Consider the following 20,690-nt stretch of genomic DNA (forward strand, 5'->3'; position numbering starts at 1 on the left):
GGACACAAGCGCAGTGCCACTTGTACGCATGTGCAGACAGAAAACATTGGCCGCTTACTTGCAGCATCGACACTACATGCACCTCTGAATCACATCTACAGTGTCCTGGAGTTGGTATCTGTAGAAGGGAAAGCAGAAGTGGAACATTAAGAGTGTATCATTAAGACTTCACACCCTTATGAAACAGCCAGTTGATCATGAATCTTGGAGCACTTAGAATGTTGCCATCATTTTCCCTTCACATTCATAACTTTACAAATTACATATAATAGTTTTCAATTTATGAGGGGGAAAGATTTGTCATAAAACTAAACTAGAAAAATATTATTATGATAGATTCTGGCCCTACTGTGTAAAATCTCCACCTACCCTAGACAGATTAATTCACCGTATGCTCCAAAAATACCATATTTGTTTAAAAAGTTACATTTCTTATGTTGAATATATTTTCTCATATAAAATAATATATACAGTATTTAATAAATACAATATTAAATTTGTGATGATTTTGTGATCATTTCTGAAACCTGAAGTAAAATAAATACTCTGTTATTTTTCTAGTACAGTTTAGAACAAAAATCTGACTGGTCCAGTGGCCACCAACAACTTTCTTCAGCCTTTGTACCAGTTTTTGTATCAATGAATACTAGTAAATAGACCAGTTAGAGTGGCCCTAAACAGGACCAGTGAGGCTTTATCTACTCAACATTTAACTTATTATGTAGTATCATTCTCTGACTGCAGTCTGCCTACAAGCATGCATACGTTGATAAAGAAAAGGCATAAGGAATATAACACCACTATATAACTATTCTATTATTCTCATGTTAAAATACAGGTTTTTTTTATATAACTACAGAGGTATGCATGTGGTGCCTTCATCATACTTGGATTTCTTTATCTAAACCATCAGGTAATTAATTGGAAAATAACAAACTTCTGATGGTTCTCCAAAACCTTGGTGAATTTATTAAATATTAACAGATTACCCATAATCACTATGTATCTTCAGATTATGATATTACTCTTGTTGAGAAAGTGATTGCTAATAATATCTGAGCTAAGAAACATTATCATTTCTCAAATTAAGAAAACAAGCAGTAAAATGTCTGTACTTAACTGAAGAACAAAAAGATCTGGATTGCTAAAAAAAAAAAAGAAGACAAATACCTTCTCTTATAGTACACTTATGCTGGTACACACTTAAACAATGGATGGGTCAGTAGACCAATCTGCTGTTGAGTGGCCGAATTTTAAGCTATACACACTTACCAATCAGCTGTTCAATATGTCTGGCCTGACATCGCAACTGGGCAGGCATTTAAATTTGCGTGCCCAGTTGTGAAATCAGTGTTGGCAGTGCCTGCAGCCAGTGTACGAGAGGTCGGCAGGTTGCCGTTACAAACAGCCAGACATACTGATATATCTTTCATATATATCGGTATTGGCTGTGCTGCAGGGCCGAACTGATGGGCCTGTGAGCAATGTTGTTCACAGACATATCGGGGGTACACATCCTCTGATGCACTTGCGATAAATATCATGCGTCAAATGAACAAAAGATATATCAAGTGAGTACCCAGATTAGAGTAAAAGAAAAAATCAATTCCACAGCTTCTTCTTCATTATCAGAGCTCATTAAACCACCACATCCTACCTCTGTTGGCTTTAAGCCTCCACAGGAGATTCTGCACCTGCTCATTTCTGCCCAAACCGTTCATCCACTTATTAGAAGCCATCAGTAATATGTAATATGTAACATATGGCCTTGTGCTGAAAGTCACAGGGGAGTATTTCCATATGACAAAGCACACCAGCAAACAGTAATTTATCATTAATATTATCAAATATGAGCAGTCCTAATCTAAGCAGCACAGGTTCTAAAACAGTATTATGTATTATATTTTCCCATTAAGATTGCTGTTTGTTCTTGATTAGTAGTTTGGTGTAAATAACTTTTCCACTTGTAGTTTTCACTGCCTCAGCTGAGCCTAAAGCCAGAGGCATCGCTGTGTGTGGTGACACCTGGTCCGGAGCTTGCCAGGCATTCACGTACGTCGAAAGGGGGTGTGTCCTTGTGCTTATAAGGCCACTCCCTCTGATGTGTGCCATTTGGGGGAGCATCATCCATCACCACCGCAGCAATGTTCGGTTACACCATCCAAGGGGGTGACGCTGAAATAGCAGAGCTGCTCTGCTATTTTGGTGCCAACTCCTCTGATGGTGTTACCTGGTGTGGCCCACACCCCCTAGTGACGCCACTGTCTAAGGGGCATATTTATTAAAGCAATTTTGTGGGATTTCCCCTGAAAATAGCTGCAAAATGTAAGCATCCCCCGGATATATGTAGGAGGTACCTGAGATGTCTGCTCCAGTTCCCCCATTTCTGAGTGCAATTGTAGCCCGCATAGCTTTCTATGGGAGCTGCTATATCGTGAGATGGCGCTAACCATTGTAGACTTTATATTGTCAGATTGCATTAACCATTGCAGTCTATGGGTTACAGACTGCAACATTTAATGGAAAGGGATAGCACATGCACAGTAGCACAACCGCCCCCCCAAAGCAGAAAGTACAGTGATCACATGAACAATCACTTTACTTTTACACATCTCAGAGATTGGCTACTATAGGAGCCCCTGTCCCTGTATATTATTTTTATAATAATTTCTTATTGCCACCGTAAGAAAATCCATTTACTGTATGCCACTCATGCGCAATGGGACAGGCTCACCTTAAGCATCAGAAATTTAAGGGAGGCAGAGATGAGACTCTGCCATGGTTTCACACCACTCAGTTTTAAGTTAGTTTCTCTTCTTAGTATTTCCACTGTTGGCCCTACTGTCAATGTAAGTCCTTATACAGTTGCACAGTGACTATAAGGAAGTTAAGGGTGAGACATATAACAGATAGCATGCACTTTCTCATGCAACTGTACAGTGGTACAGTGGTTAGAATTGCTGGGGTCATGAGGTAGGTTCCCAACTAGGGCCCTATCTATGTGTAAATGTGTTTGTTCTCCCTGTGTTTGCATGGGTTCTTTCCAGGTGCTCCGGTTTCCTCCTACAGTCCAAAAGCTACGGCTTTTTCTACACCAGGACATTCTCCCCTGAGCATGTATTCCATCTGCTCTGAAATCACCTATTGTACTACCATATACTCCACTAAAAATGCTAATAATTATTTTAAGCAATCTATAAAACATATGTAAAGTAAACTTCAACCTCCTCCTACAGGAATAGGTGCATTTGGCTATTTTGTAAATGTATTTTATTAATTTGTATCCTTAGTAAAATAGCACTGGTATAGAAGTATTTTGTACTAAATAGAAAATATTTTATTATGTTACAGGTTTGCTTTTAGCAATTATTATTTTATGTTTTATAGTATTCTAATAACATTCAAAATATAAACAAATATTTCAAATAGTGACTGTATCTTTCCCAATGCAGTTTAAGAATTTATAGGATGAATCTGTTTTGTAGTCATCAATTTGAACTTACACAAAGGGGTATATTTACAAAGCAGTAGCTTTTGCAAGCAGCCGTGTCTCAGCGAGTTTGAGCTCAATCTTTAAAGGACCACTAGTAATAAGTACAAAATACTGGGCTTTGCTCTTAATACTAGTGCTGCTTTAAATTTTAGTTCCAACCCACACAAAGAGTAATTTCCGAACAACAAAAGTTTAATCTCCTAACATTTAGACATGCAGATGTCAAAATACTTTATGCACTGTGCAAAATCATTCAAACATGTCCAGATCCTCCTACATTTTGGTGACACTTTCCACTGCCCTTTTTGAGGTTCATGAATTTGGGACAGTTGAAATGCTGTTTTGTGACATTACACACTTAATTTAGCCTTTGTTCTTAGTAAAAGAGGTGAGTGTTGCCATTTCAAGGCCTGGTAATTACCATTTGCAAGGATCCAGGAGCTAGTCCCAGCAAATGGGAGGAATTTGGAGTATTTGAATGCACTTGCAGAAACAAGACATCAAGGCCCTGATTCAGACCCACTCGCGAGCGGCTGTCCGCTCGCAAGTGGGTCGATGTTCTGCACTGAGCATGCGCACGACGGAGGGAGCTCCGTCGTGCGCATGCGCCAGACGCGACGAGTGAAGGAAAGTCCTTCGCTCGTTGTGTCTGATCAAAGGGGGCGTGCTGTCGATGTTGATTGACAGCACGCCCCCTTTGGTGGGCGTGCCGGGGGCGTGCCTCCCTGACGGGGGAGTTCCCACGGGAACGCCTCCCGTCAGAAGCCGGCCCACTGACATCACTAGTGATGTCAGTGGGAGTGATTTTGGCTCTGATAGAGCCAAAATCACTCCGGGGCTTGCGGTTGAAAACCTCAACCGCAGGCTCCGGCTCGCAGTTTCGATGGTCGCGATGGTCAAGACCATCGCGGCCATCAAACTGCACGCTCGTATAGGCTGTGGGTGGTGACCCACAGCTATACGAGCGTCCAGGAGGACGCTCCATTTTCATGGAGGGCGGCAATCATTCAGAGCGTGCGCTCTGCTCAGAGCGTACGGCTCTGAATGAGGGCCCAAGTTGGGATAACCGAATGAAATAAAGTGGTGAAGAAGGTTCATTTAGAAGAGGGTTCCATCCTTTATAGGAGGGCCCACAGCTTTTCTCTCTTCTTAAAAGGATTCACATTTTCCACTATGTATGAGTAATCCCGGAAGTTGGATCTCTTCCCATTACTCATAATGGGTGCACCTTCTGCTTCCCACTTGTAGTTCTATGGGAAAAAGCTTCAAACATAAAAAATGACGTGCATGATCAGTCTAATATCCGCAAGCTCATGATTAATTTACATTAAAGGCATAAATGAAGCTCTGCAGTATTTTAGGAGAAAAACATAAAATATTAATTTAAACAAGTGGGGGTTTGGAAATAATAATTGATTGCACTTAAATAATTTGTTTTTACTTACTATGTTTCCACACTGCATTCTTTTCCATTATCTTGCCTGTAAAACTACGGCAATGCACATCACTTTTTTGTATGGGTTTACAAGATAAATAGACCCATTTGGGTCAAAATACAGTATGGGGTTGATAAATTACTCTCATTGTTGGTGCTCTGACCATGCTGTCAATTGGTAAAGAATCCAGCATTGTTTTATTAGTGTCATTTTACCATTTCTACCATCCTACGAAGTGGGCATTTCAAACATGAGGGCAGCAGCTCTATTTAGCCTCTTACAATATCACAAAGAGTACATTAGTGTGTAGATGCCTGCAAACTGTGAGATACCATATATTTGGTGGAAATATTTAATTAGTGAAAAATCATTGAGGATAAGGAACAGTTCTGTTTTAGTACTGTATTTGTTATTTATTTATTTTCATTTTCTGTATAATAGCAATAAACTGGCTAAATGAGCATGCCTATTGAATTATGTTAATGTAGTTTATGTTGTGATATTCAGTGGTTATTGCTGTCTGGCTGAAAGAACTGACAGCATTGTATTTGTTACTAAGGTCAACATGTAATTTGCCCTTACAAGATTTAACAGGGCTGTTTTTTAAACTGCATCTCCAGTATTCTTATAGATCACTCTGTTGTAATGAAGCTGAGGTCATTAAAACAGTTTTCTGTGGTTTTTGATACTCAATACTGGATTGGAAAGAAGTCAATTTTACAGTAATATCTGACCATTACATATATTTTTTTTAATTTTGTTCTTCAAGTACTTCTGATTATTGCCTTAAGTTGAATGTAGGCCAGTTTTGTTATGCAGATATAAAACTATGTTTGTTTATGCATTTGGCTGTTTAAGGTTATTATTATATTTTATTTATATGGCTCCACAAAGTCTCCGTAGGACTGTACACTGAAATGACAATAAAACACAAACAATAAATTAAGTTTAAACACACAGAACCCATGGATAAAAAAAAAAATCACGCAGTGAGATCTCAAAACAACAAAGTGACAACAGCAATCAGTGACCCAGTGCACTAGGAAGGCAGACAGACAGGTTTATAGCTACTGACTAAGTGGGACACACTGGAGACAAGATCATGTTGGGTGAAAAACAAGTAAATGGAGTGCCCAGCCCATGAGAGCACACAGTCTAAGGGAGTAGAGGTAAACTATTGGGTGGAATTGGGTTGGAGATAATGAGGGAGGCCAGAGAGCATTAGACTGATAAGAGGTGGTCAGCTTGATGAACAGGGGTGTTTTTAGGGCATGTTTGAAGACCTGCAGGCTGGTTGAGAGAAATATGGAGTGGTGAAATGAGTTCCAAAGGATGGGAGTAGCACAAGAAAATTCATTGATGTGGGAGTGAGAGGAAGAGAGGTGACAGTCAGAGGAAGAGCAAAGATGGCTAGTGGGAGTGTGGACTGAGATGACTTCAGAGATGTGGGAGTGGGGAGTGATTGAGTGCCTTAAAAGTGGGGGTGAGTGACGAAGTTGATAAAGAGGAAAGGCTTAGTCAGAAAATTTTTGGAGGTAGCAAATAAGTCTAGGGTTGGGGTGTGGAACACTGGAGATTGATAATAACTGTCTGGGCAGTAGAGCCAAGGAGAGAAATAATGGTAGAGTAATAGAAGGAATCAGCTTTTTCAGTGCAGAAAAGGGTGGAGGAAAAAAAGTGGCACAGGAGTGGCGGGTGATGGTAGTCATGAGAGAGGTGGTGTTGCAATGAGAATGTAAGATGGTGAGGAAGATGAGGTGGTGGTCAGAAAGGGGAAAGGGGAGGTTGGTGAAATCAGAGATGTCACAGTGGTGGGAGAAGACAAGGAGTGAGAAGGGGAGGAGGTTCATTGAGTGAGGTTAAGATAGGAAACAAGGAAAAAAGTTTAGATGAAACAGTATCTATGGTATTATCAATACGGATATGGAATTCACCCAGAAGCAAGGAGAGAGGTGAAAAGGGTGGAAGTGAGGAAGCCAGGCAACTGAATTGTCATGGAAGGAGAAGGGACAATGGGGGTAATGGATGACTGCATCTTAAAGGTGAAGAAGATAGAGTGCCATTTGAAGAGAAGGAGAAGAAGAGCTATGGGGAAATGGTACAATAGGTTCCATGGGGGGAGAGAAAGATCCCTACACCACCATTCTTTCAGTACCAGGGTAGGAAGTGTGGGGGAAAGGAGAGTCTGTTGAGAGAGAATGCAGGAGAAGAAGTGGTGTCATGTTGAATGATGATAGATTGGAGGTGGAAATTAAGTGAGTATGGACAGGTGGCAGTTTGTTACGCACAAATCTGGGGTTCAATGAGGCTCAAGAGAGCAATATATGTACTTGAAAACATAAACTGGCAAAACAATCACTCTTTTAGTTATCAAACAAGCATATGTAATGATTTCCCTTTAAATTAGATTAAAATTGATTGGCTACATGACATACTTACCTACTTTTTCTCTGTACCCTCTTCCAGAGTTCACAGAGGACAGATTCAGGTTTCCACCGTGGGGACTAAGTGGGGTGAATCAAAATGATTACTGAGAAATGCATCATCACACACTGCTGTCCTACCTACTTCATTAGGAAGTGTCAAGGATGCGGGATGTTAAACTCCCCAATATTCAAAAGTGTTCAGGACATTCTGGGAGAGTGGTTAAGTATGCTAAACAGTCCATATACCAGATACTTGTGAGTAATTCATGAAATAGTTACACTTATATAATGAAATTTACAGAACACATCAGTCTGCAGTTTCTTCAGAAGAAGGATATCCTACTTCAGAAGAAAATGAAGGCTATTTCCTCAAATAAACACATCATGATTTCTCCTGCTGATACATCTGATAGTGTGACAAGTTGACAAACTGAACTACTTTGATGCGTATTACATATACCAAGTTACAGCACCTCAACCCATTTGAACATTAACATTGTGTATCATACTTCCACAGTGGAGACTCTTCCCTCACTTTAGCTTGCATACCCTAGAGAGTCTGACCACTGCCACTTTGGCTTGATATCAGAGGTGACCTGTTCTTCAGAACACTGTGAGAAGGTTCAGACTGAAGAAGATTACATCATTTTTGACCTCTGCCACCAGGTCTACATCACAGCTAATCTGGGCTGACAACAATGCGCTGCCCCAGATTTATCCAGGATGTTCACGCTCCGTACAGAAAACTGCCTATCTGTCTACTGATATCAGGTATTTTATTGCCTATATGCTGATCATACAGCCATAACAAAGGGGTGCTGTGGAATCTTTCTATATACAATATCAGTGGGACTGATATCGCAAAGGTAACTAGTCTTCATTTACCAAGAATTGGAGGGATTCACATTCTGGAATCTACTTTGGATAGTTTAACTTGTCTAAGCAATATATTCTTGGTGTTAACTATTTATATACGATGTATTCAATCTGTGATTGTATTGCCCCTATCCAAGATTATTTCATGTTTTACAACAATGTTTGACTAAAAGATTATTTTACAAAGGTTTTCTTGCCTCCACTGGAAAAATATTCACTTCTTTGTATTGTGCATTTACTTTCTGGTCCGATGGAGACAACTCTAGTGATTTTTCTCAGCAGGTTAATATTTGAAGCTGCAGTATTTTATGGATTGCCAGATGAACCATGTTTTTTGTTTGCATTACATAGAAGCAATGAGAGTATTAGAGTCCCAAGTTCCATACTCCTACACTAGGATGTCACTTGCAAGTGAAGAACATTTTTAAAATACTACCTAATAAAATATTTGGATTACTCTTTATTTTTGAATTAAACTTGTTTTTATTGAGAATACTTAAAGAACAATAAAGAACAAGAATACAGTCATCCATGTTGATGACTACTCTATTTTAAATATGAACCTTTTATTTATTCTAATATATTTGTTTGAGCTCCATTTATATCTTAAAAAAAATCATGTCATGTTAGATTCATTGAGACTAAATTTATTTCAAGGACCTGAGAGGTAGTGTCAAATCTTGTCCAATTTGCATAACAAAAAACATCACTGCAGACTTAACTAACTTGGAAACACATACAAATATCACCAGTCTTTACCCCATAAAGATCATTAAACTGCCCCTCTTAACTATTTTTCTGTTTGTTATCACCCTGTCTTGTTTTTTTTTTCCAGATATCGTTTTACTCAAAGATTTTTCAATGTAAGAAGGGGAGGGTACAAAAAGAAATGAAGGTGTGACAAGGGAGGGGGATGGGGGACATAAAACAAACAAACATTGGCAATCAAGGATACAATTAAAAAGGGCATGTGCACCATTTAGCAGAAAGTAAACAAAACTTTCAGGCAAAAACTTATAGGTAAATAAGAATAAGTCCGGATATGTGATACAACTCATCCCCCTCGATAAACATCAAACACCGTTGGATGGTAAGATTAAACCAGGACCAGACAGACAACCCCTGCTGGTATACACCTTGGAGATAGACAAAGGCACCGACCCAGCGCTCCTACCAGTAGGTAAGCATAATTTACGCAGAGAAGTGCGGGATGCTGCCAACCAGTTCACACTGACTATACTAGACAGCTCGACCCATAACACTGTAGACCATAGGTCCAGCAGGGGACAATTGCTGCTCCAGAACCGCACATTAAGGAGCCACCTGAAAGGGTAAACCCATTGCCACCTCCATCAGTGGATGTTGGCACATGTACTTTGATCAAATGGGATAGTTCTATCCCAGCTATATTTAACACATGCTTATTTCACCACCATCCCAGAGAAGCACTGTGTCTTCTCAAAAAAACGGTTTGGCACCCATACATCATTGTACGCCATTCCTTTACAGTAATATTATTTGTATTTAACACTCCTATACCCTTCTGCCTAGCATTGATTCCACACTTAGTCAGATACTCGTGCTTATCAAACTTTACCACCTCTCTCCCCCTTTCCCTCAGCCCCTTCGCTGCATTTACACTGCACTTACATCCGATTTCCAATTAAGAATAAGAGAATTATATTTCCACACAAGACAATGCAAAACATGTATAATAGGGAGAAAGGAGAGTACCATCATAGGGAAAAAAGAAAGTAGAGGGAGCGTCATGATATGTTAGCCAAGATGGCCATATGCTTATTGCCATATTATCAATAATACTGATATGTTCCATTTTAAATGTAAACTACACTGCTTCCTTAAGTGAGGAAAGGGATAGTGACTAAGGATTTCCAATGTAGTGCAATTCGACTCTTTGCTGAATTCAGGATATAACACATTAATTTTTAACTATGTTTAGAGATCCCTATGATCGTCCAAGGCAATAGAGAGTAGGAGAAGAAAGAATGATGATGTCAGTAACCTCTGATACCAGTGTGTGTACACTAGTCCATATGGGTACAAATTTAGCACATGTCCAGAATATGAGGTATAGAGTACCCATCTGACCAAATAATCTACAACACAATTACAGAGGAGGAGGGGAAAATCCTATGCAAGCACTAAGGACGACATACCATATCCAATGCATTTTCCCAATTACAGATTGAAATAACTGATCCCACCAAATTACATCGGATCTACAAACATGTATCACAGTCAAGAGTCTCCCCTGAGTCTATGTGCCATATCAACGCATGATGTTTAATTGCTGGGGCATTATATGAGATCAAGAGGCAATATATGGTGGATAATAGACTTCTATCTGGTGAATGTAAAAAGCATAAGGATTCAAGGGGAATGTGGGCCATTAACAGTCTAGTGGCTTTTACTGTATTATAAAAGCTTTGCAATTGAAAATATTGATAGAGACATTGATGGGGGAGATAAAACCATTCCCTCATATCCAAGTAGGAAGAAAAGGAGCAGGGCTATATCCAGGACTGTAGAAGGCCTGGGCCGGCCCAGGTATGACAAGGGGTTTGGCCTAATGTAAGGAGCCATAGTCACACCCCCTTACTAAAAAGGAAAACTATCTGCAGTGTTGCGAAGGGGGGCACCGTTGTTCCCCTCAGCCAGGGACAGATCCAGGGCCATCACTATGGGTCTCGCTACAAAGGGGGCGTGTTGTCGATGGTAGGTGACAACACGCCCCCTTTGGTGGGCATGCCGGGGGCGTGGCTGGCCAGACGGAGGCGTTCCCATGGGAATGCCTACCGTCTGGGGCCGGCCCCACTGACATCACAAGTGATGTCAGTGGGAGTGCTTTTGGCTTTGATAGAGCCAAAAGCACTCCAGGGCTTGCGGCAGACGAGACCCTACCACAAGGGTCTCATCGCAAGCCCGATGGTCGCGATGGTCTTGACCATCGCGACCATCTTTTTGGCCGCTCGCTATAGCTGTGGGTGGTCACCCACAGCTTTGCGAGCAGCCAGGAGGCCGCTCTAAATTCAGGAAGGACGGCCCTGATTCAGAGCAAGCGCTCTGTCAGAGCGTCTGGCTCTGAATCAGGGCCACTATCTGAACCCTGAGTCTTGTAGAAGACACTTAATGCCAGAGTACAGCCTGAGTAAGGTGTGCAGCATAATAGTAAAGTTGAAAATTGGGAACACCCAAACCCCCTTCCTTCACCAAATTATAGAGCACTCTCAATTTTATTCTCTAATGTCTGCCAACCCATAAAGATTGTGTGAGCCTACACTGTAGAGTAGAGAAGCCTTGGGAGGAATCCTGATTGGGAGAGCTTGAGAAGCATACAGGAGTCTAGGAATAGCATTCATCTTCAATGCATTTGCTCTGCCCATCCAAGAGATAAATTGCATTGTTCATTTGGAGAAATCAGGAGAGATCAGCTGTGATGGTTTGTAAGTGTAAGGGTAATTAGCAGAATGAAGGCTGTAATTTTTGCCAAATATACCCCCAGATATTTAAGGTAATGTTTTTTCCATGCAAAATTATTAGTGAAAGTGAGGGAATTGTGGATAACACTCATAAGGTTGAAATCCAAAATTCAGTTTTTGCAGAATTAATTTTAAAGCTGGAGAACTCACCAAAACTCAGAAGGTTAGGGAGGGAAATCAGAGGATTAGTGAGATATTGTAAGTGTATAGCAAAATCTTAGACTCCGAAGAGCTCAATCAAACACCTGAGATATCAGGGTTAGATCTCATTTTGGCAGCTAGTGGTTTCACCATAAGGGAGAAAATTACAGGTGACAGGGGGCATCCCTGCCTGGTGCCGTTGCATATTGAAAGAGGAGGGGAGGATATGCCAATAACTGAAGCTGGCGGATTAATGTAGAGGGACCCTATCTTTATTTATTACTAGTTGTGTCCCCAATTTTAAGCACAGTAGAGTATGCTTGTTGTAAAGTATTTAAATTAATGTTAAAAAGTAACTAATGAATATCTCATCCGGCATAAAAAAAATCTCACTGTGGATTTGTGCATAGATTCATACACATTACTGCAGCTATCCTACTTTTGCCATGGAATGTCATCATAAGGAGTAATATTTCACAATCCAGCATACATTTCTAAAAATATTTTGATTCATAATATCAGCATTAGAAAAATGCAATATTGTCACATAGATTGGTGGTTGTCCTAAAACTTCACAAATGGAGAAGGCCCCTTAAACACATAACATTTGTTCTCATAGGGAGGTTGTTGGCAAATGCAGTGGTGGAATAGTATAAGAAAAAAACATACTAAGATACATACATTTATCCCTGAACCAACGGCAGGCCTTGTATAAAGAACACCTATTAAAATTCCTATACCCAGGAGAACTAATTTATTACATTTTGCTATAATATTTGAGACAGCACTGTTTTTGTAAAAATAACTTGGCAAAAGGGAATGTTTTCCTTATTTTCCAGTTTTTCCTTACGTGATAGCCATGGAATAAAACATTTCTTTCAGTATGTTACAAAATTAAAGTCCTATGTGTCTCAAGCAAACTATATGAAAGTAATTGTTATAGGTTAAGAAATAACAAAAATGTTTTTTTTTGTGAAACAAGCACATCACAAAAATGTGAAAATATAAGTGATTCAATGAGACCAAATTGTTTTGCACATCACCATTACATGCTGCTGGAGCTCAATACACAGTAGTCTTAGATCTATAGCCATATCATAAACAGTACTGGATAGGAGAGTTTTAAAAATAAAAGCACAATCAGATGTCTTATAAAGGGAGTTTTTTATTTTATTTTTAAAAGGCGTTTCAATTTGTAAGTTTTAATCTGCTGTAAGTATGTCATACAGTACATATATTATTTGCTGCTTTTGACATTTTTCTTTTGTAATGAGTTGCATTTCACATACCTTGTAGCTGAAAACTGATTGGCTTTATGTTAAGGAAACTTTTTAAAAATGTAATAAACACACATTATACACTTTGTAGGCAGTATGGCTATTTTTGTATATGAAAATTAGGAGTCTGTTAAACAACACACTCCATAGAAGATGAGTAAAATTTTCAAAACTTCAGCTAAACAGTTGCCTCATTTTGCAATTTGCCATGTCTCAGTGACCGAATTTGACCTTACGGTAAGTACTTCCAGTCAAACACCAACCACACTACACAACAGAATTAATTTACTGTTGTCATCCAAGCTCTATTTTGAGACTAGTTTGGAATATATTATATTAAAATAAAAAACTTATCAAGTTAAAACATTCAAACATTTTTAACAACGTTGAAATATAAGATTAAAAATGCAGAAATATTAGAAACTATAAAACCATGAGTTGTTAGTAAAATGTACACGGTTGATATTAAGAATATTTTTTTTATAGATATGTTTAAACTTGTGGCTACAGTATATCCATCCTGATGTACAGTCAATTTTTTTTAGAAATGTAGAAAATACCATTAATGTCCGTATGTAAATCTAATGCCAGACAAAAATGATCTAGGATATTTATAAATGAGTAATGAAGATGACAGCTGGCCTGTCCCCTCTTTAATTTGAGAGCGGAACTAGGCTGTCAGTGACAGTTTCCAGTCCTAGTGGTTTGCATAGGAATGGTTTCATCGCATGCCAATACACTTGATAAGCAGAATACATCATTTTTTTCTACATGACTTCTGTATCCTCCTATGAGGAAGTATAGTTGATACATGTGGGTTGCCATAGCAACCAGTGCTGTCATTCTGACATTCCTGGGGACTCCCTGCTGCTTGGGGGACGAGGCCAGCACAGTTACAGCATGAAATCATGCATATTAGTGGCAGTAACAGTACTAAGATGTATAAGGTCTCCCTTATTCTAATCTGGCTACTACCTGGCCAGATTTGTATATTATATCCACTCAAGCTAGAAGTGTAAAAGAATAAATGACAATGATTTTGCTAAGTTGCAAGAATGTAACTGGGAAGAGTAGAAAGGTGTATAATTGTCTGTTATTTCCATTTTAAACTATACTGCCCATAGCATAAACATGTACTTGTCCAAATATGCTGGCACAAGGCTGGCTATTTTAGCAAAAAAAAAAAAAAACTCTAATAAAAACTTATTCCCCATGAAAAAAATACTTTATAATAAAATGGGGAAAAATTGTCTGGCGATAAAGGTGCAAAAGACAACTAAGATAAAGTAATTAGAGTGAAATGATCATCAGACTATCTGCTGATATTTGGTTATGTTTATCTGAGCAAATAAATTGTACTTTGGTTGTCCAAGTATTACAAGTTACTCTGATTAACATCAAACTCAAATGTATGTGATATTAGCATTCAATTGAAATTATTATATTCATTTCAAAGTGAATATTTTACGATTTACTAAATCCTGTTCAAAAGGCAAAAACTGCTTATGTAGCCCTGGTTTCGATAACTGTATAGATACATAGAAAAAAGGAAACCACTGGGATTTGAGCACAATATACCATTGTACATTAGTCCAGACACAATTTTAATGAAGGTAATAAAATATAAAAAATTAATTCATAACGTTGCTATAAAATGAAATGCTTGACTTTGCTATGTTGTAAAAATTAAAATGGCTTAATGTTTTTTTTTTTTTATTATTATTCCTAATTAGGCCCTGTCACTGGATTCTCTGATATCATTTTATTACTATACTACAAAGTGCCTTATGGAACCTAGCACTATAATGTGTAATCCAATATAGTCCTTTACAGTGTTTCTGAGAGGAAGGAGAGCTGCAATGAAATGTGGGTCTGTAGACCTATCAAATAGCTTCCACGCAGGCTGGCAGCAGGAAGCTGCTTGGTGTGTAGCTTGGGCATACCACTCCATTAGTGCTGGAATCACCAACGGGAACATTAGAAATAGGACCGAGCTCTGATAATAAACAGGTGGTGGGAAGGGAGAGGTCATCATTTAGATGGAGAATCCCTTTAATGTGTAGGGCAGAATGCAATATATTACTTCAGGCTTTTGTTTGACATCTCCTGAAAGTGTTACACTGAATATTAACTAAACCCAAATTTAAATGTTCAAATATGAAGAAAATATCAGAAATCAGTGTTATACGGCAGGAAAAAAAATATTGAAATTTGAATTAGTTATTATTCTATCTTCACTACTACATTTGCATTGTTCTTATGAATAAATCCACCAATCCACACTATGCATTTCTGCAGTGCAAAGCCACGTCTGTCATCCATACACTGCTGATTCTGGTATAGAAACACCTTTCTTCTAATATGGAAAATTGCTGCAAAACTAAAAATTTGTGCTTTGGCACTATTATAGGTGAAAAATGGAGTATGCACTAATACAAACTTGTGTACTCTAACATACAAGAGCATACACATGCATACACACATATATTTATTTATTTATTTGTGCTCTGAATATTACCATTGTGTGGTTCAGTGTGTTGTATTGCTTTGGTTGTTGTGTAGTTGCTTGTACATCAGCTATTGAAGATAAATTGTGCCTTCTGGTAACTAGGCCACATCTGAAAATATGTTGCAAGTGCAAAAAAAAGTGCAGACTTTTTAATGCTATTAGTAGAAATGTATTCCCTTTGTATACTTTTGATAAAATGCTAACCAAGCCACAGTGAAAGATGCTGTATTGCATGTTATTTATACAGCACAGACCTCGCAAGCGAACATCAAAGCCCAAAATCCAAATACAACAATGTTGACATAAATCCCTTTCCCTTCCCATCTAGACAAAATAAAAATCAATAATGCTGAGCTGAATCTTGCATAATGAAAGTTCAATAAACCACATTACTTTATTCAGTTGGGTTAGGAAACCTAAAATGTCTCTGAAAATTGAAATGAATATTATTATATTGATATATAAAACTTACGTGTCTGAAATGTATTTAGTTAAACACAAGACAGCAGAGCCACAGTCTCACTATAGACGCTTTGAATTACATTAACCTCAATGCAAGTAAATATATGACTCTTTTCTCACCACCCAGAGCAATGATTGATAGAACATAAATGCTGTTCAGTAGGCCTGAAAAGAGTTTCACATGATTTAATATGACTGCAGTGAACCCGTAATGTTAGCAGATAAGCAGATTTTTGAAGACACCACAAGTGTGCCAAGTTAATACCAAGAATGACGTCTAAAACAAGGATACTTTTTTATAAAGTCTTACAAATGCCCAGTATGTTACTGCAAAGAATAATATATTGAAAACGTAGAAAGGTCTCTGTCACATATGCTGTATAACATGCATACAGTATAATGATATCTCACTCACCTGCAAAGATAATATCAGTAAGACATGTACCAGAAGTAATGGAATCAAGCGCCTCTAGTGTAACTAAAAGTGACAGGTTTACAAATGAAATCCTTGCATATAGGGATAAATTTGGGATCCGATCTTATTCGTACACATACCTATAGTAATCTACTGCACCTCATATTGAATTGCACAGTGAGAGTCATGGTCAAAATAATCTGCAAATTAGTTGCATAATTGTTATTTGCAGCCCTACAATTGGTAAAAAAGACTCTACATAGAAGAAATTAAAGAGGACAGGTGAGATTAAAACTGACAAACTTTACCAAACACAGCATTATATTATAATATTGTAACAACAGCAAGAGAGATAAGTAATAAAATAACACTTTATTGAGGGTAGTCTCCTTTGCAAAAGAGGAGATTAATTATGTAGTAATATAGATTCACTGCATTGTACTGTTCATATATTGTGTTGTGCTAGGACTGGTGTTAAGACTCCAGGTAGCACAATCAGCATAACGATCAACACATTTTCTGTAAAATAAAGAATAGCTTTGTTGAAAAGTCAAAATACTGTAAATCCTAGAAAATAAATTTTATATATATATATATATATATATATATATATGTGTCTGTAGATTAAAAAAAATATATATAATACAATATATATACTATACTGTATATGCAACACATTATATATATGTGTCTTTTTGTGTTTTAAAAGTCAAAAACTGCAATAGTTGATTTAGCTGTGATTTATATTACCAATGCATTTAACTTTTAGAAATGTGTCAAGGATTTCTTTTAAGGTGCCCCTAACACTAGGATCACGACTGTGGTGGGTGTCTGTTTCCATTTTGCATAGCCTGCCTGGTGGAATATGCAGACCTACAGTATCACGACTGCAAAATATTGCATAACAGGCAATGCACAAACCCTATCAAGGTGGCAATATACTATACGTGCATATGCATTAAAGTCCATTGTTTAAAAGAGCACAATGTTATAGTATAGCTAAAGCAGCATTCAAGATGCAAGAATCTAATGCTAAACCTGCATATTACACATAGGGAGTTTACTGTTCATGGTTATTCACCTTTTTTCATTCAGGTGTGATTAAAAACACACAACATACAAATCTAAGTCACTAACACTGCTTAGCTATGGAATGGAGCTGAAGACACCATCCTGGGTAACATTTAGCATCACTAAGTAGCCCTGAAATGCTGTGAATAACTGGTTAAGTACTCCCAGAACATATATTATAAATATATTCTATGAACAGCAATATTCAGATGTTATATCATACACAAAAACGAGTTTATCACATTACAAAGAGCAAAGAGCTTAAGGGACCCAGGGGACTGATCCACCGCAAGATCCGGTAGCTATCTCCCAAGTGTCCTTCTGGATTCCTGACCTACTTTGTGCTATGTATTGCTCTCTAGTTGTGAGGATAGCGTATGAAATTGTAATTCCCTATCCCTTATCCTTTAATCATCAAGTTCTTAAAATGATTTCACCAGTGTCATTAAATAGTGCCTACATCACATTAACATTGCATAATATTCACAGCCCTTCTAAGAGTCCTATAAGTGCTATGAAACTAAATACAATGGATGACTATAGGCTCCGTTTTTTTCCATGCATCCCAAATCCAGATTATGTAACATAAATTTAGTACTGTCTCTCCTCTAGATTGCTTAAAGATAGATCACTACAGCACGTTGTTAAACATACAAAAACTTAAAAAAAAAAAAATCCCCCCCCCCTCACCTTTTGAAACCTGGAATCACATGAAAAAATTATATGGGCTATGTGAACGTGAAATAATAAAACTAAGAAACCTACCTTTATTACACAGTATTTTCATTGTGGGTCTTTTGTATATTCCGTTACAAAGAGGATCAGAAAAAAATAATGCAATCCTTAAGCAATTGAAACTTCAGTAAAATAAATCACACTCCAAAATACAACAAAGAATATTCCCCATCCAGCTGCCTCCTTCAGTCTTTGGAGTAAAACACAAATCTTCCTGTTTGCATTTAACATCCATTCAGAAGAGGTATTGCTTTGTCTTCATGTTCCCAAATCACAACTACTTCTGTATCGGGTAGTTGTGAGCCTCCACCATCAAGACAGCTGGTAATGAGATCTCCCCGTCTTCCCCCGCACTGTGGTTGCACATCAGCGTGTGATGTGCTTCCTCCGGCTGCCAGGCACTGGGGCCAAATCACTGTTCTTTTCCTTCCCTGGTTACTCTGTGGAAAAGCAGTGAGGAAAAGCAACGATAAATGTTTTATGCAACTGGATCAGGGATTGAGAGGTGATGAATGTTTTATGGGATCATGTGGTTTGACGTGAGGGGAATCAGGCTTGATCCGATTTACAGGAGACAGACTGGAGCAGATGGGAGGGAACGAACAGAGAAAACAGCAAACAAACTGGGATAATGAAACATTGCAAGTCCGAGCTGGTGGAGTGCGCTGTACATTCAACACCAGGGATCTGCAATGCAAAGAGGCTCGTGAGTGTCGGAACTCTGGGAATTAGCTTTGCTTTGGCAGAATGTACAGTAACTAATGTACAGACAGTTCCCATGGATTTGTACTAGTGAAAAGAAGCACTATCATAAAGTGGTGATGAAAAATAACTGGGGGTAAGAAGGTAAAATCTGACATATTGCCAACACACTTCACAATCATCGTTTCTTGGCAATACATGCAAAATAATGAAAACTGATGAGAAACATTAGATGGAAGAGTGGAAGAGCTGGATGAATACAGTGGAATTAGATAGATAGATAGATAGATAGATAGATAGATAGATAGATAGATAGATAGATAGATAGATAGATAGATACGTATCACAAAGCTGCACTCAGTGATTTTGAAAACAAAGCAGACAACAGCCTTTTTCTGTCAGGGTTTTAATGTCCAATAAAAACATTTTCGTCAGGACAAAGTGTATAGTACTGTACTACTCACCACTTAAATGTGCTCCCCCTCCCCATGCTCGCCCCTCACCGCCAGGGGCGCTCCCAATGATGTCACACCCTGTTCACCCATCACCGCTGTCCCAAATAACATGAACAAATGTTACTTAATGATACAAAGTTACAACAATCACTATATAGTGACATCTTAGTACAAAAAAGTTCCTGGTAAAAAGTGTATTATGGACAAAACTGCCCCTTATAGAAAAATACTATTGCAAAAACCATTAAATTACCGCCATCTAGTGGCCGATCAATAATATGACAAAGTATTAACTAGCTCACTGCTGGAAAATATTAATTGCATATGTAAACTAGAGATGTGCGCCGATCCCCATGTTTTGGTTTTGGATCTGGATCTCCCCTGGTTTTGTATCTGGATTGGTTTTGCCAAAACCTCACCTCCGTGTTTTGTTTTAGGGTTTTGGATCTGGATTTTTTCTTAAAATATAAAAAAAAAACAGCTAAAATCACTTAAAATGGGCCTTTTTTTTGTTCCTACGCTATTAATAACCTCAATAACATTAATTTCCACTCATTTCCAGTCTATTCTGAACACCTCACAATATTGTTTTAGGCCAAAAGGTTGCACCAAGGTAGCTGGATGACTATGCTAAGCGACACAAGTGGGCGGCACAAACACGTGGCCAATCTAGGAATGGCACTGCAGTGGCAGACAGGAAGCCAATCAGTGTTATGGTGCTCATTTGCATATATCACAGACCCGGGACATGCATCTGTGTGATTAACACAGACCTCGGATGGATCAGTGAGACCAGTCTGTGTTTCAATTACACAGATGCACGCACGGACCCGGAGATCTGTGCTACTTGCATATGTGTATGTTAAGGGCTCCCCTGGTTGTGGCATCAGCCTCCCACTAGAAAAAGTTCGGTGCTGGTTCTGGAAGATACAGGGGAACCCTACTAATTTTTTCCCCCACTATTTCCTGAACCAGGACCGGATCAGAGCCCAGTGCTGATTGCGCAGAATACGGGGGACCCCTACGTCGTTTGTCCCCCATATGTTGGCAACCCTCGATTAGGGATCCAGGACAGGAGGAGAGATCCAAGGGGCGCCACAGGTTGTTCATAGGTACCAGAGAGGATGGCTGCATGAATCACTGATCTGTGTAGTGTCATCCTTTCTTTAAATCGCCTTTCAGTTTTGCCTAT

The 20,690-nt window shown here is 38.6% G+C and overlaps 1 protein-coding gene across 1 annotated transcript in view; it reads right to left on the reverse strand.

Annotated features, from left to right (window-relative positions):
• Nucleotides 1-19,561, reverse strand: part of RTN4R (reticulon 4 receptor) — a 282,799-nt gene extending 263,238 nt beyond the window's left edge. The window contains exons 1-2 of the mRNA XM_088465492.1: nucleotides 19,508-19,561; nucleotides 18,372-18,781 (exon numbers count right to left, since the gene is read on the reverse strand). The gene's annotated coding sequence lies outside the window, so the exon portion shown is untranslated. The remainder of the gene's footprint in view (nucleotides 1-18,371; nucleotides 18,782-19,507) is intronic.
• Between the last annotated feature and the right edge of the window lie 1,129 nt (nucleotides 19,562-20,690).

The sequence above is a fragment of the Taudactylus pleione genome, unplaced genomic scaffold (genome assembly GCF_031769625.1).
Source record: "Taudactylus pleione unplaced genomic scaffold, aTauple2 ptg000062l, whole genome shotgun sequence".
NCBI classification, from domain to species: domain Eukaryota; kingdom Metazoa; phylum Chordata; class Amphibia; order Anura; family Myobatrachidae; genus Taudactylus; species Taudactylus pleione.